Source organism: Caloenas nicobarica, chromosome Z, assembly GCF_036013445.1.
Source record: "Caloenas nicobarica isolate bCalNic1 chromosome Z, bCalNic1.hap1, whole genome shotgun sequence".
Taxonomy (NCBI): Eukaryota; Metazoa; Chordata; class Aves; order Columbiformes; family Columbidae; genus Caloenas; species Caloenas nicobarica.
The window spans coordinates 46,034,054-46,050,559 of record NC_088284.1 but is presented as its reverse complement, the minus strand read 5'-3'; positions in this window follow the sequence as shown (position 1 = coordinate 46,050,559).

Genomic DNA, 16,506 nt, shown 5'->3' with positions numbered 1-16,506 from the left:
CTCTGCATGGATATGTCCAAAGAAAGCTTAAGTATTCGTTAGTGGTTGAATTTCCCAAGGCAAGGGAGTGTCATGGCAGGGGCTTGCAGTATCAAGAGTCTTAAAGATAGGATTGTATAAGTGCAGTGCTGATGTAATGCATCTTTTTAGAGAAAAGAGTGTACTGAAAATTTTTGCTCTGGAAATTTTTGCTCTGAATATTGAATTGCCACTTATCTCATCTGCATGATATGCATCTGGTGATTTACCATTTTTAAGGTAACTCAGTTTGAATTATTTTTTAGAGGAAATACATCTGTTTGGGACATTAGACTCCATATTCAAAGAAAAAAACTTTTTTTTTTTTTTTAGTACTCTTTTCAGCAAGAAAAATTTCTAGCTTTGTTTTCTTGGCCTTCTCAGATAAGCTGGTGCAACTTACCACTTTCATGTGAATGAAGGAAAATCAACTGAGTAAAATCACAGCTAATAAACTTGACTCAAGGAATGAAGACTGTATGTAAAACAACTTTTAGCAATAAACTACATGGAGATTCTGTCAAAGCCGCCTCTGTCCTGGGAATTCAATAAATGGGCAGTATCCTGAAGAGTGAAAATTCCTGTAGGAATCCTGGTACACAAAAATAACTTGGGAAGGCTGACCATGTGGAGTCTACAAATGGTATAGCTGTGTGTTCAAGATGTGAGGTCCACAGCGTACCTTCAACTGCACTCTGCTTCAGTTAAATGCACTGAGCCTGCTGCATGCCTCAAGTTGTTACCATTTTTGTTGTACTTGTCCTTAGAGACCACATTGTTCTAGTTTCTTTACAAATGTGTACAAATAAGATGATTTCAACGCGAATGCTCAATTAATAGAACCTGTTTTTCTCACTACTCTTTGTGAAGAGAAGAAATTATATTTTTTACACAGGTTTAAAATGTCAGCTAGGAATTTGAATATATGCAATTTTAATATAGCTAAGCATGGAAAATAAATTACAGGCAAGAGCCATTTGTGTTTTTGCAGTAGTTAAAACAAGAGTGGCAATGTCAACTTTTCGTTCCCAAATGTGTTAGGAATGCCATTAAATTTCATATTTTGTGTTCTTTGTGTGGTGAGCGGTGCCGTTTCTTTCTAAGTCCATTCAAGTAACATAATGATGCAGAAAATATTTCTCACCTCTTATCTCCTAGGCATGCTTTGTTCAACTGAAAGCTATCTTTGTTGGTTTGGTTTATAGGTAACACAGGGAGTAGGGAATGTCTTATTTGGTTTGCAAACAGCAAGTATTTAAAGCTAAATTAAAGTTATGAGTCATCCTTTATCTGAAGTTTTTTTTATGTGAAAACTTTTTACAATTAAGCCAGTCATTTTTACCTACTCTGCTCTGCTTGTGGATTCTGGATGAGAGATCCAAGGTCAGTGTTGCAACTGGCACGTATTAAGTGCCTGAAGCATGTTGTTGCGTCTTGATAACGCTGGAGCATGCTTGGGTAGCTGCAGGAACACTTCTGTATGGCTGCTATTCAGAACATTTGTGCAAAGTCTACAGCCTGACACATCTGTAAGTACTGAAATCTGAAGGTATAATCTGAGAAACTTGTTTCTTTTGCAAGTGTTCTGTCATTATGTAGCCTTGAGAATTTTATAAGATGCTCTAGCATTTAGTAATACATTATCTGCTTCAGCCAACTTCAGTTTCTGCTTGATGGTTTTATAGACTGTAGGTTTTTATAGTTGCCCAAACAATGGCATTCTTGAAACAGGGCTTTGTTCTCTTCTCCTACTTGCTTTTCTTTTTTCTTTTTTTCCTGATCCTAACCAAGCTGTCCTCACATATGGCTGTCTTTCCAGACATAAATGGGCATGGTTGTAGTTTGGTATTTTAAAAGAAACACCGCTGCTCCTTTAACCATTTCCAAAACACTGCTTCTATACTTTTGGGACAGGATCCAACACTTTATTTTTGCTGTGCAGCAGGCAGCCCATGAGAGGCAGTCCTTGTTCTTAAGGAGGTCCCTGGGGGAAATACTGAAATGAGCAGTTGCACCAGTTGTGCTCTGATAAATTAGGTAGAGCTAGAAACAGCACGTTGTGTTCACCACCTGTTTCATTGTGTCTGGCTTCCTGGAGTTGCACTTTGGTGCAAGATTGTACACAGATACAGTGGAACATCACATGCATCAAAAAGCACATCTCATAAAACACATGTAAAACACCAAGCAATCTTGTAAGGGTGTCTTGAAAAACAAGATTTGTTTAACATTACTGAAGCTGTATTCAGGTGCTACTTTGCTCAGGCTGGAGCATCTGAAAACAAAGTTTGAGGTTATTAGGGGTTGCCCCTCTGACATGGAGTGAGCACCTCCAGAGCTTCCCCAGAGCACTATTTAGCTACTGAAGGGAAAAGCTCTCATGACAGAAAATTACCTCTGCAGTCAGACTACAGCCCTCCTTAATCCTGCTCACCCCTAGCCCAAAACTCTCTCAAACACACTTAACGTGTGAAGATGGAGCTTTTCGAAACATGATGGCACACGTCTGCATACCAAGTGCCAAGTATTCAAAAGTAGCACCAGAATAAAAATCTTCTCAGAGCTGCAGTGCTGGTGTTCACTTGTCTGCTGCACACACGCTGGAAGATTGCACACTTAAGACTTGGTCGTTAATTGTAACAACACTGTTTGTACAAATGCTTTCAGCTTTCTTCTGTCACATGGAGGTGTGCTTGCAAAAGAGTTGCTCTGCCCTGTGGAGGTTACCAGATCCTGCCACTACTGAAGTCAACTGCGAATCTCACAAGGATTTATATTAAGCTGATATGAATCAGTGAATTTCATTCTCTTATTTAATAAGGGAAGATCAGAGAGTCCTGCGGTTTATCACTCCGAGTGCTAACGGTTCAACTGAATTAGTTTACACAGGTTTCCTGTGGGAGTGTGCTAGACGCTAGAGCTATCCTGCTTCCATTGAAGTCCCTGTTAAACACTTCAACAGCATTTGAGTGCAAGAATTTCCAAATTAACCCACTGCAAACTGTGTTCCTCCCTTGTCTTTCCTCCTTCCTGAGTGTGCTCTAAGGCAGCAGGAGAACGGGAACGGGTTGAAAATATGGACGAACAGACCAGTGGTTAACAGCACAGGGCTCTGGCAAGGGTCTGAATGTGATAGGAGTGCTGGTTGGAGGAAGTAAACTGAAGGTGTGGTGAGCTAAACTCAAGTGGAGAGGAACACCACTGCCACAACCACCACCACCACCACATGTTGACTTGTACATGCCAGGAGAGCTACCCAGATTAAATAGCTGTGTGTAGGCTCAATCAGTATATCTTTGGAGACCAAGGAGATGAATATGTACATAAAAGAGGGGAAGGCCCGTCATTTGCCAAAATTTAATTGAGGTCACGTTGGCTTGGAGCCACAGGGTGACACACCCACATTCCCCTGTCTGCTGTACACCTGAATGACTCACATTTCATCTGCCCTTCGCTCCCACTGTGACTTACTGGGGGACGTTTTCATTACTGCTGAGGGCATTGCCACCAAGTGCAGAAGTTGTCTGTGGCATAGAAGTGGGTGGTGGTGGTGGTGGTGGTGGTGGTGTTTCCACCGCCTTTTTCTCCACCCTGGCTGCAGATAGGTATCTATTAATCTCCTTTTCACCTTTGGATGCTTACCTGTGAGCTCTCAAGGCTAGAACCTTAATGGTGTGCAAGACATGAGGCGAAAAAGTGGCTTGTGCCTTATTAATGTTTATTCCATCTTTAGAGCATGTGCGCCCGGAGTTTTACAGAAGATGAGTGGCCTTAGTAGCTGCTCACAAGAGGGATTAGGCAGCTGGACCTTTTCCCTTTGGTGATGATTTCCGGACTCTTGGAGCTGTGACTCATTTTGCAACTGAGATGGTCATTTTGACATGGACCTGGTCAGCTTGAGGTCAGCCTTGTGACATGCTTATTAACGATAAGTTTAAGGGAACATGCTAAGCTCCTTTCATTCTGAAGCTTGGGTGAGCAGAGGCATAATCATGTGCTACTATCACCGCAGCCATCTTGCTGCAACTTTAAAAAGTTTTGCATGGTTTTGCTTTGGGTACAGCACACTTGTTTATCAAGCACAAGCTAAGGCTTGCTTAGATCTTGCTATTCAAGTTCTCTGCTTTTTAACTTTCAGGCTTTATTCAACAAAATGATACAGCTTCCCTGTATTGGTTGGCTGAAGACCCTTAATTTTAGAAACAAATAACTTGCAGTTACTCAGAATGATTTTCCCCACTGGCACAGCAGTTAGAAAAGGTCTGACAGGCAACATTGTGCCACCATCAGGCAGGCGTTCATTTACTGGAAGCCTCATTGGTGGTGTTCAATGTCTGTTTGTGCATGTCCTGCTGTCGATGCCTTCATGGTTGGCAGGAGTGGAGTGTCAGGTCTGCTTCTTCCTCCCGCCCCTAGGAAGGCGTGGGAAAGCTATCCAATTTTGCTGGCCTGGGGAAGCAGGATTGTAATCACCATGTGGAAAAACTTGCCTCCCCAGGCTTTTGCCACTGGCCTCCCTGAGTCCACGATGTGCTTCCTGCCATGTAGAAATACTGCAGAGAGGGCTTTGCTCACACATAGGAAAAAATATTTCTTGAGGTTCCTGCGTGAGTTTGATTTGCACACTGGGCCTCTGGTAGGGTGCCACAGCATCAGCGCCGCTTGGTGTCCAGATCTCAGCTGGAGTCTTCCAGCACGAGGGATCTCCTGGGAGCTTAGCGTCCATCATAGTTATGTTCCTCTTTTCTGATAAAAATGAATGTTGGATGTTAATATGTTGATAAACTACCAGGGGCAACATTGACGGTGATTACTGAAGCATGTTGGAATTTACTTTCTAAGCTCGGGATGAGGTTTTATTCTGTGTTTAGGATCCAAACATACTGAGTCAAAAATGCTGTTGGCTACTCGAGGAGGCTACCCAAAGGGATGCGTTTGTCTTTGCACTGGGAGGTACTAGGTTTGGCTGTCCTTTCTCAGTTCCTTCATCACACTAGTTCTGCAACAGGCTCCTCTGTCCGACAATGGATGGCTGAATTTGTTGGCTGTGCAACAGATTATTGTTTGTGTTTCAAATTATCGAAACACTTTCCAGTGGAAAAAGAAATATTTCACTGTTTTCTGCCTTCCTGCCTCCCCAGTAACTGTTTGTGTTCTCTTCAGACTTAAAGAATATTATAATGCTGCTGTCACCTGTACAAGATGTTTGACCACCCTCCTGTAAACACTTTCTAACCAGCATTTGCTTCGACAAAATTGCCGTGTTTAGAATGTACAACTTAGTGGCAAGTCTTCATGTGCAAAGAGACCAACTTGTTACAGTTGGGGCAACCGGGTTCCTTTAACTCCGCTGTGGAGGAGCAGAAGAGCACAGGGCAGAGTGGCAGAAAGTTTCGTCTGGTCACTGCTATTCTGCCTCAGCCACTGGCCATAACTGTAAGGCACAAGTAGCCCTGTCATGGGCATCTCAGGGGTGATCCTACCTTGCCCTTCCTGGAAAACTCCCTTCTGAGCCCTGATGATTACAGGCTTGTTCAAGCTCAGAAGCTTGAGGAACACAGATGCCTTTCCAACCTGTGTTTATTTTGTGCTGTAACTCTACAGGTGCCACTTAATAGATATTTGATCCTCTTTGGTGCCTTCCTGAGCTGCTGGCTTCAGAGAGACTTTGTGGCAAGGAGTCCACAGTTAATTATGAACTTGCCTAAAAATAGAGGTGGGGGGAGGGGAGAAGAAAGTATTTCCTTTCTGTAGTTTCCAAGGCTGCTGCCTTCCAGATTCCTGCCATTTCCTCTTTCCTACATACTGCAGAGAAGGGAAGGATCTAACCCGCTGCTCTAAATCAGCCTTGATTTTGTTGTTTACTACCAAAGTCTGGAAAGATTCAACTTTGGTTGTATTTTTAATGAATTTGGGAAGAGAAAGTAAATCTGAGCCTTTTAACTATGTGCATTTTTACATATGGATGAGTTCATCCAGTCTACTGCACACTGGAAGAATGCCAGGGGAATTTAGGCATAATACAATATTTCAGTCAATATTTAAAAGATGTTTGAGCCTACTGGATATTTTAATCACCAGAACAGCTGAGAAGCCCTCACCCATCAATGTTGTTTGTTTAAGGATGGGTGTTTCTCCACATTTCACTCTACACAGAGAAAAACCCTACTTTTCAGAATTTTCTTTGGATTCATGAATCTTAGCAAGATGTAACACTGTTGGTTAAAACATTTTCCACCTGATGTACCCAAACAGCTGCATGGGTTGGAATTACTCATCATTTATTTGTCCACATCTATTACTAAGAGATTGTTAATTTTTTGCGTTTGTGTATTTGCTAGTCTTACGTTTATTGTTACATGGAAAGGGAAACTGAACACAGCAGTGTTTATTGGTCCTAATCTGACCTTTCCGAGATTAACTCCACCTTTTCTCTTTGATAACACTTTCAAAACCCTTTTTCTGTACGTCTTTCCCTATTGTTGTGTCCCAGGTTTTGAAGAGCAAGTGTCAAAGGAAAAGTGTCCCTTTGTACTGGGTACTGAAATTCATTCCAGGTGAGAGAATTTGCTTTCTAAGAAGTGATCAGGGTGTATCTTAGTTGTCTGGGAATCTGACTACTTCATTAGCAAACCAAATTCGGATGGTTACAGGTAAATCCCCTTGGTGAGATGAGGTTAGGGTTTATGCTGATTTGGGGCTACGCAAATGAACCACATAGGCAAATCCAAAGCATTATAAAAACAGGTAGCACTTTGAAAAAGTTTAAGATCTGAATCTTCAGGGTCCAAAACTGGAAGCCGTGTGTGAACAAGGCAAAGGAGGGAGAAGGGAGGCAGAGGGGAGGTATGGGAGAATACAGAGCAGAAGAATGATTTAAGTATTGCCCAAACCACTGGGTAATTCAGAGGTTTTCTCTGACTGGCTTCTCCCAGTGTTCTATTTTGTGCTAAACATAAGGTGCCAGAGTTTACATTTAATAACTCTGCCCAAGTTACTCATTTAAATAAATATTGACTGTCCGTGAATGCATCCCAATAGGCAACACTGCAGCACAAGACAGAAATCTTTTCCTCTACGAATGTGCTCCATGTATAAAACTCAATATATGAATTTTCTCCAGCCCAGGGAAGTCACTCTGTAGATTTTTTCACCCTTTCACTGCCTGCTGCTTTGCACTGGCTGGCTACTGGGAGTGAGGTGACAGCAGTAAGACAAACCTCCCAGCACTAATGTGCCCATGTTGGTGTCTCTCTTCTCCTAGGCAGGACTAACAGTAGAGAACTCAGCAAGATGCTGTGGCTGGAGGCACACGGGGCTCTGGGTGCACTCCACTGCTGTCAGCACAGCTCCTGAGAGAGGGATGTGAAAACAGGAGAGATTGGTAGGAGGAAAAATTGCAGACAGCTGAAATGGTTCAGCAATACTAAAGGAAATAATAGAGTGACAGCTGTTCTGATTTCCTCCCCCTTCATATAAAAATGAATCAAAACCAGAGCTGTTTTGAGCTGGAGCAGATGATAAATCTTTGAAGTATGCTAGTTCTGCTGTTGTTCCAGCTTTTCCTTCCTTCCTTCCTTCCTTCCTTCCTTCCTTCCTTCCTTCCTTCCTTCCTTCCTTCCTTCCTTCCTTCCTTCCTTCTCCTCTTCCTTCCTTCCCCTCTTCCTCCCTTCTTCTCTCTTTCCCGCATCCCACCCTGTGCTTTGCAATGACAGTATTTAACCTTACTAGTTCAGTGCAAGGGAATTTGCAGTTGTGCTGGGGAGCCAAGCTAATAGCTTTGGTTGTGAGACAGAGCTCTCACTTTATAGCTGGGTGCTGTTCTTGAAGATCCAGCCCTTGGAGTCCTGTGGCTTAAGTGAAATGACAGAACACATTGCTGTACAGAGGAATTGAGATGAAAGGCTCAAAAACATGAAAAGATGATTCGGAAATCAAGTGGCAAGAGGGCCTCAGCAGCTTGGGAGGTGATGTCCTTGTCTATTGGATGCTAAGAAAAAGCAAGCCACATATCACCATTCAAGCCCATGTAGGGCTTCATCCTATTTCCTCTGTTGCAATGAAGAAAACTTATAACATGGACAGGATTTTCAACTTGGGACGTGTGTGAAAGCTCATTTTTTTTCTCCAAATTCAAATGACATCGACGTTCACGAGGTTCCCAGCACTCCAGATCCTCTTTATTTAGTATGCACAAACATTATCAGGTGATGAGGGTTCACAGCAGCAGCAGAAAGGAGAGACTGGAGAATGCAAATTTAGATCATAGAATTATTTGGGTTGGAAGAGACCATTAGGATCATTGAATCCAAACATAACCTAACTCTAGCACTAAACCATGTCCCTAAAAACCTCGTTTATGAACCTTTTAAATACCTCCAGGGATGGTGATTCCACCACTTCCCTGGGCAGCCTGTTCCAGTGCTTCACAACCCTTCCCATGAAGAAATGTTTCCTAATATCCAATCTGAACCTCCCCTGGCACAACCTGAGGCCATTTCCCCTTGTCCTATCACTTGCTACTTGGGAGAAGAGACCAACACCCTCCATGCTACAGCCTCCTTTCAGGTAGTTGTAGACAGTGATAAGGTCTCCCCTCAGCCTCCCTTTCTCCAGGATAAACAGCCCAAGTTTCCTCAACCAATCCTCATAAGACTTGTGCTCCAGACCCCTCACCAGCCTTGTGTGATGTGCCCACCTTGTGATTCTTGAGGGTGATGGAAGAAATGAGTCCAAATGAGCATTGGGTCCTATGTCAGAAAGAAGTAGTGGTGAGCTTTTATTTTTTTAAAATGAGGGACTGTGTAGAAAACTCCAGGCAGGTTTTTTTGTTGGTTGTTTTTTTTTGGTGTGTTGTTGGGTTCTTTTTGTTTGTTTTTGTTTTATTTAATTTTTTGTTTGTTTTGTTTGTTTGGGTTTTATTTGTGTTTTCTTGGTTGGGTGGGTGAGTGGGTTTTTTCCCCTCATACTTTGTTGCAGATGTCTGGTTTTGCTCTGCGTTTTTATTTATTTATAGGCATTTCTATGGCACTCATCACCATAGTATCTGGGCAAACCTCCTTTCCTTTCTGTATCATGTAATTAAATCTATACAAAATACATATGTTCTTGGCAGAAGAAAGAAAAGAAAAAGAAAAAAAAAAGTTAAGCTCTTCTTTTGGAAAGGATTTTTGCCCTGCAATTAAACACTGCTTTTGCAATGCTGTATCATTCCATGTACATGTGAGTGGGGAAATATACAATCTTATTAAGCCTGTATACTCACACACTCGCTACTTTGGTGTGTGGGGCCACAGCACCTGACTTGCAGGCCGGCGCGTGGATGGCAAGGGGAGCAGCAGGGAAGCAGGCACTTTTGGGATTGTTGGATTTGACACCTGACTGGGGACCCTGAGGCATGCCTCTGCCTTCCTCACTCATCCAGGCACCGCCTGCACAACTAGCAGTAGGCTCGAAGAGCACTAACACAAGCACGCTAACCCTAAATCAGGAAGAACCAGGTCCCCATGAGACTCTTTTTGAGAGGATAGCTTGCTATTTTTATTATATTTGCATGGCCAGGGCTTCTGGAAAGGCCAGCACATCCCTTCAGCCCAGGGTTTGCAGGATGAGAAGCAACAAGTGCTGGGGAGAAGATGGAGGTTTCTGAAGGGCTAGCAACATGAGCTGGCACTGGTCACCACCCCTCCATGTGTGATTCATATCCCATCCTCTAAAGGAAGGTGACTTTCTCCTTCTTCTCCGTGGCATATTTCACAGTGAAAAGTCCTTCTGGTATCCAGTACAATGGTCCTGGTTGTTCTGCAGAGCTGATCTGAAGGACTGTGAGGACAAGCTGATGATGGGTCAAGCCCAGATTTGCACTGGAAGTTGGAGCAAAGGTTTGCCAGTCCCACCAGCTAGCTCTGTCCCAGTGGGAGCCTGAATTCAACGGGGCTCAGGCCAGCACAGATGCCTTCTGCATCACCAGGTTAGGGAAACTCTGCTTTCTTTTGTATAAATACGCAAACATATCTGAGCAGGCTGTGTAGCAGCTAAGGCAAGGGTCCTGCATTCTCCCTGGGCCAGGCGGGCAACCAGCACGGTGGTGCCTGGCATGGCAGTACTTGGGGGCCCATATTCATACTCGGATGAACAGGAGATGGTGTTTAGAAGTACAAGCTGGCTCTTAGAGATTGCCTCCTTTCAGCAGAGAAGCCATCTTCCAGCCCAGGGCTGACCAGCGACCAGCCACTGCTATTTCTCTTAGGCAGGAGTTTAGAGGATGTGTGGTGCTCTGTGTCCCATGGCAGCACCAACATGAACACGTCACACATTCCTATTGGAGCAAATAAATCTGGCCCTTTCCTTTTTGAGAGTGGTTTGTTTCACCCATTTCAGAAGGAAATGATAGCTGTGCTCCTTTGATGCTTGAAACTCATCTTGTAAAGAGCCCTGGATCCTCAGAGGCAGAGGAATCAGCCACCCTCATAACTGCACATAACTGCACCTCATAGTATGCTCAGACCTCAGGACACCCAACATCATTAGCCACTGCTGAAAACCTTTGGTTATGTTTATGTTCCTCCTCACATTCTGGTTTTGGCAGGCACATGTGTAACCCAGGGCTTGTTCGTCACCCCTCAGGTACTGATCAGGTTTTATTACCTGGCTCAATCAAGCCCTACGTTGACACAGCTTTCCCTGGTTTCTAAAGGTCACATGAGCAGAAATTGGCTTGTTTGGAGCTCCAGCAACAAACAAGAAAGAGTTATTGTCTTTCTCCTAGGTGGGAAAACCCATATGCTAATTTTCAGGAGTGAATAACCACAAAACCTACTGAATGCTGAGAATAATTATATTTCCGCATGTTTGAGTTACTGGTTTCTGTGCTGTTGGATTTTTTATTTCCTTTTAATACTAGGGTTTTATTCTTTGACTTACAGAAATCTAAGGCTATAAATTGCTGTGTTCTTCACCAAAAGCCAATATTAATACTTCTATGCATCTTCACTTTTGTTCATCTTGTACCAAAATAACATTTCACATTTGGGGTCTGAAAGTTGAGGTCCACAGTGGAAGGAAAACACTCTTTATTTATGTTCCTGACTCGAAATGTTTAATTGTTGTTTCAGTCAAAATAAAAGAGCAGGGCCATTTGGAAAGGGATGGGACCAGACTCCTTTCAATGGTGCCCAATGATAGGATGAGGGTCAACAGACACAGGCTGAAGCATAGAAGGTTCCATCTGAATATGAGGAGAAACTTCTTTACTTTGAGGGTGCCCGAGCACTGGAACAGGCTGCCCAGAGATGTTGTGGAGTCTCCTTCTCTGGAGACATTCAGAACCCACCTGGACACATTCCTGCGCGATCCACTCTGGGTGAACCTGCTTTAGCAGGTGGGTTGGACTAGATGATCTCCAGAGGTCCCTTCCAACTACAGCCATTGTCTGATGCTGTGAAACAAGATGAAGTGTTGCTGGTGGAACATGAAAGGTGGCATTACTGTGAGGTACCACTTTCTGATAACTTGGAGGCTGGATGACAGCCTTTCAGCAAGCATTAACAGATCAGGCAGCATTCACACCAATCTAACTTAGAAACACTGAGATATTCGAGAAGCATAAGTGGGTTTTAGTGTTGGTGCAAACTTCACCCTAAAATTCTCTTACTGCTGACAGAGGGAAGTGATACACCCGGAGTGCAGTGAGGCTCTGGCGGAGCAGGTACGAGGCAGCCTGCAGAGCCTAGGCAGCCCGGCAGCAGCGCAGCAGCGGGCCCGCCGAGCCGTCATTCATTGTTTTCTAGTGCCACCCTGAGGGCGGCGGCTGCGCCGGGCCGCACGGCGGGCGGCAGCGGCGGCTCTGCGCTTGGTCACGCCGAGGCTAAAACGTAAAATAAAATAAACATAATAAAATAAAATAAAATAAAATAAAATAAAATAAAATAAATAGAAATAATAAAAATAAAAAATAAAATAAAAATAAAAATAAAATAAAAAAAATAAAAAAATAAAAAAACAATTTAAAAATATAGAATAAAATAAAATAAAATAAAATAAAATAAAATAAAATAAAATAAAATAAAATAAAATAAAATAAAATAAAATAAAGGCAAGCCTGGAGGCGCCGGAGGATAACAAGACAGCAAGAGGCGGCCCCTCAAAACCAGCGCTGGGGCTCAGGCTGGCCTCGGGGGGCTGTGACCAAGAACTCTTCACAGATAAATAAAAACAGAGATTCTGCAATGCTGTATGTCACATAACACCATACTCCATAAGCATGCATTCAAGTTTGTTTGTATCTTATTTAAACATCACTTGGAGGATGAAATCAAAGATGCATTTTCATCTTACCCTCCAAAGCTGTCCAAAACAAGTGATGGGCTTATAGTCATTCAGGGCTATCTAGTGTATCTAAGTATGTGCAATGATGTTTTTGGAGGAAGCATGCAGTAAGTTGAAAACAGGTTAAGGCACTAGTTTGGGACTTTGGAGACCTAGTGTCAATTCCCAGGTCTGCCACAGACTCCAAGTGTGACCTAAGGCAAGCTGTTTCCCTCCCAAAACACTTTCATAGTCAGAGACGGCAAAATCCTGCTTCATGTGAGCTTTGCCTTTGACTTCATGGAGCCAGCTGCCACCCACGCATTTCAGAGCTTAAAAATTAAACACAGGCTTAAGCACCTTGCTGAATTAGTGCCAGAACCTCCCTGTGTTTCAGTTTCCTATACCTAAAAGAGGAATGAAGATCACTTCCCTATTCCCAGTCGCTTTGCATGCTTAGGCTGAAGTCTGTTTAGCGTAGGACTGAGTGTAATGACTGCAACTGTGCTTATGACTGTTTGCCTGATAAACTGCAGATCAAGCGAGAACTAGACTTGTCAGAGGCCTCACATTTGGCTGCCTTGATTTGCAGTTGGATGCTGTCATACCTTACCAGCCCCTTTGCACTGAGAGGGGCTTTCTCCATTGCCAGCAGATAACTGGGCATTAATTAGAGAATCGCAGGATCATAAGAATGTTTTCTGTTGGAACAAACCTTTAAAGGTCATCTAGTTCAACCCTGCAACGAACAGGAACATTTTCAACTAGATCCAGTTGCTCAGAGCCCCAGCCAGCCTGGCCTTGAATATTTCCAGGGATGGGGCTTTTGCCACCTTTCTGGTCAACTTGTTCCAGTGTTTTACCACCCTCATTGTAAATCATTCCATCTCACGTTAGAGAAAAATCAGCGTCTCTGCCTAGACAAATGGTTATGTTTCTAGTAAGGGTCTCCCTTACCTGTAGCACCTGCTCATCATTTCATGGAGTGGTCTGTTGTGACAGTATACAGCTAAGTTTATATAAATGGCACCTTAGAGCGCTCTACTAAACAGGATATTCCTGTTGGCGAAGGACTGCGCATTTGCTTAAACCAACAGTTGTAAGTTTCAGCAACCCTTGACAGGTACAAACAAGGAACCACTCTGATAGCTGAGGGGAGGAGGGATTACTAAGCTTAACAAGAAAAAGACTTTGGCATTTACATGCATAGCATGGATAGACTCTACAAGGTAAACAAATACGGCATAAAAGCATATTTGGCTATTCAAATGACCTGATTGTTCCTATTATGATGATGTCTCCTGGCATGTATTTAGTAACACGCTGATTGACTTTGCATGAATCAGGAAGAAAACTTTTCACTATCTGTTTCAGGATAGTTTCTTTTGACATTTTCTTTCAAGTTTCATTTATTTATTTATTTTGGGGGCCTGTTTGAAATGAAAATAGACCTTGGCTCTTGCTGACATGCCAGGCTGCCTGTGCCAGGGCTGATGTTTTCCAGGGCACAGGCAGTATGGCCAAGCCTGTGCAGGCTGCTGCAAGCAGCACTGGATCAAAGTTGGGCATTTCTATGTCCCTCCTCCAGGTCCAGGTCCTCCTCTTGCCCAGACAGCTGATGCTCTGGTGATGGCTTGGCTCAGCCAGGCATACAGCAGTGACTTCTGAGCTGCCTCCACATACAACCTGAATATGCAAAGCACTAACCAAAGACAGCCTCGGTGAGACTCGGGTTATTTAAGCCTCAGGTACCTATGCATGGCTCCAACCTGATGGTTACAGCCAACATTAAGCTGATGAACACGACCAAGGCCCTCCAGGACATCTAGAAAACTACTCACCCTCCGCACTAGGTTTTTTATTTCAACGTTAAATGTGCTAATAAGTTTGTTTAGCTATTCTGAAGAGGAAGTTAAAAAGTCAATGGAGGAAGCAGGAAGCAAACAGGCCATTCAGTTCAGTAGCCTTCCATGCTGGAGACATGCATTAGAACAGCAAATGAGATTTTTAGACATTTGACTGATAAAATGGCTATTAATGTTTCTCTTGTTATGAGAATAAATTTGTTCTGGTCATATGAGAACAGTTGGTAAGCTGAATCATAACCAGCAAGATAAACACTTGTGGTAAAATAAACTTTGCCTTCACGTTTGAGCCAAGTGAGTAAGATGAATTTAATCTGTCAATTTATTTTACTCTTAGTGGACGTACAAAACTTCTGGGAGCTTGCACAAAATTTCCCCATGTACTAGTTGTTTAATGTGATTTGAGGGTTATCTTCATGGAGAAAGTCAGACAGGTAGATGATGTGCAAAAATTTAAAAAGCAGAGTGTTTGTTGACTGTGGGGTAATAGAGACACTAGGGCTACTCTTCTGCTCCTGCGTAGCTGCCATATCCAGCCAGCTGTGACAGGGACCACTGCAGAGTGCCACACAAAGGAAAACAGCAAACAGCCTGCCCTCCCCTTAGCAATCACTTTGTAAACTACCTGGCAGAGGTGCACAGCTCTAAATTTCATCAGCCAGTACTCAGGCGTGCATGTAACTCACTTCTCCACAGATGGCAACGTTTTGTACATAGTGATGCTAGCAAAGCCGGGGAGTGTGGTAATTCACAGGCACCCCACAACAAATGGAACTGAAAACTGTCTTTCAGATAGTACTTGGGGAGGCGGTCAAACTCGGTTTCAGGCCCAGCGTACTCCAACGAGCGTGCAAAAAATTCCACCCTTGTTTATAGGACTTGGAGGTATGGTGATAGATCGATTTTTAGAAAGAGATCAGAGGTCTCGCAGCCTCTGGAGGCATGACTGTCTTTATCTGTAATCATGGGTGCTTCTTAGAAGTGGTACCTGCCAAAATGAGCCCCTGTAGCCTGGGCTGTGCTGCGGGCTGAAGCACCGCCAGGCCCAGCAGCACCGCCAGGCCCAGCAGCACCGCCAGGCCCAGCAGCACCGCCAGGCCCAGCAGCACTGCCAGGCCCAGCAGCACCGCCAGGCCCAGCAGCACCGCCAGGCCCAGCAGCACTGCCAGGCCCAGCAGCACCGCCAGGCCCAGCAGCACCGCCAGGCCCAGCAGCACCACCAGGCCCAGCAGCACCGCCAGGCCCAGCAGCACCGCCAGGCCCAGCAGCACCACCAGGCCCAGCAGCACCGCCAGGCCCAGCAGCACCGCCAGGCCCAGCAGCACCGCCAGGCCCAGCAGCACCGCCAGGCCCAGCAGCACCACCAGGCCCAGCACGGACAAGCAGAGGCCTCCCGCTGCTGCCACCTTTCCTGCCGCCCCGCTGCAGGCCTGGAAGCTGCTTGACACAAGGGAAACTGCTCTTAGAAAGCAAGCAAGGGAAAAAGATTGATACGGGGGGGAAGGAGTTAAAAGCCTGCCAGTGTCTAAGAACAGTCCTCCGAAGCCTTCTCAAGTCGCCGCAGCCAGCAGCCCAGTTTTAAAAGGTGGTGTAAACTGGCATTTTTGGAAGTGTAGTCCCGACCATTTAAGTGGCAAGAGCTGTGCATGGTCAGTGGGGCCTTGATTTTTGTCTAGGCTTGAAGGCACTGCCATCATATAAATAATCACCAAACATTTCAAAGCCTTCAAAAACATTTCGTTTAATTTAACATTTTAATGCTAGGAATGGGCTAGAGTTTAGGTGTGGTGGTTTCACATAACTTTGGAACCTGTTTATCCATCTTTTATTAAGACTCTGAGAAGGCAACTCAAAATACTTCAGTGACTCCAGTGACGCTGTAATTTCTGCTTCTTTGTTTTCTGAATATGATTAAGTTAAATCCCTGTCTCCATGTCAAGCTGCTTCCTGGAGAGACACTTAGAGGCCAGCATCACAAGGCTTTGCTTGATTTGGTTTGATTTCAGATCAATGGCTGACCTGAGGATCAAAGACAGGAAAACCTGTTTTATATCTGACATATCTTAGACTTACCCTAACAACCTACCTCCCAGCTAAATTCCATGTTTTGTCTTCTTTTATTCAAGGTGAAAAGTGAACAATTGTTAATGAAGTATATCCTGTCCTCACAGTTCTTGCTGTCCTTCCACAAACATACTTTAATGCTGGAAAATTTGCAGTGGAAACATACTCCTACTGGCAAACTTTCAGCCCGTATCTCATCACAAGGACAGGGTTTCTCAAAATGTGTTTGGCCATGGCTGCCCCATCTGAAGCA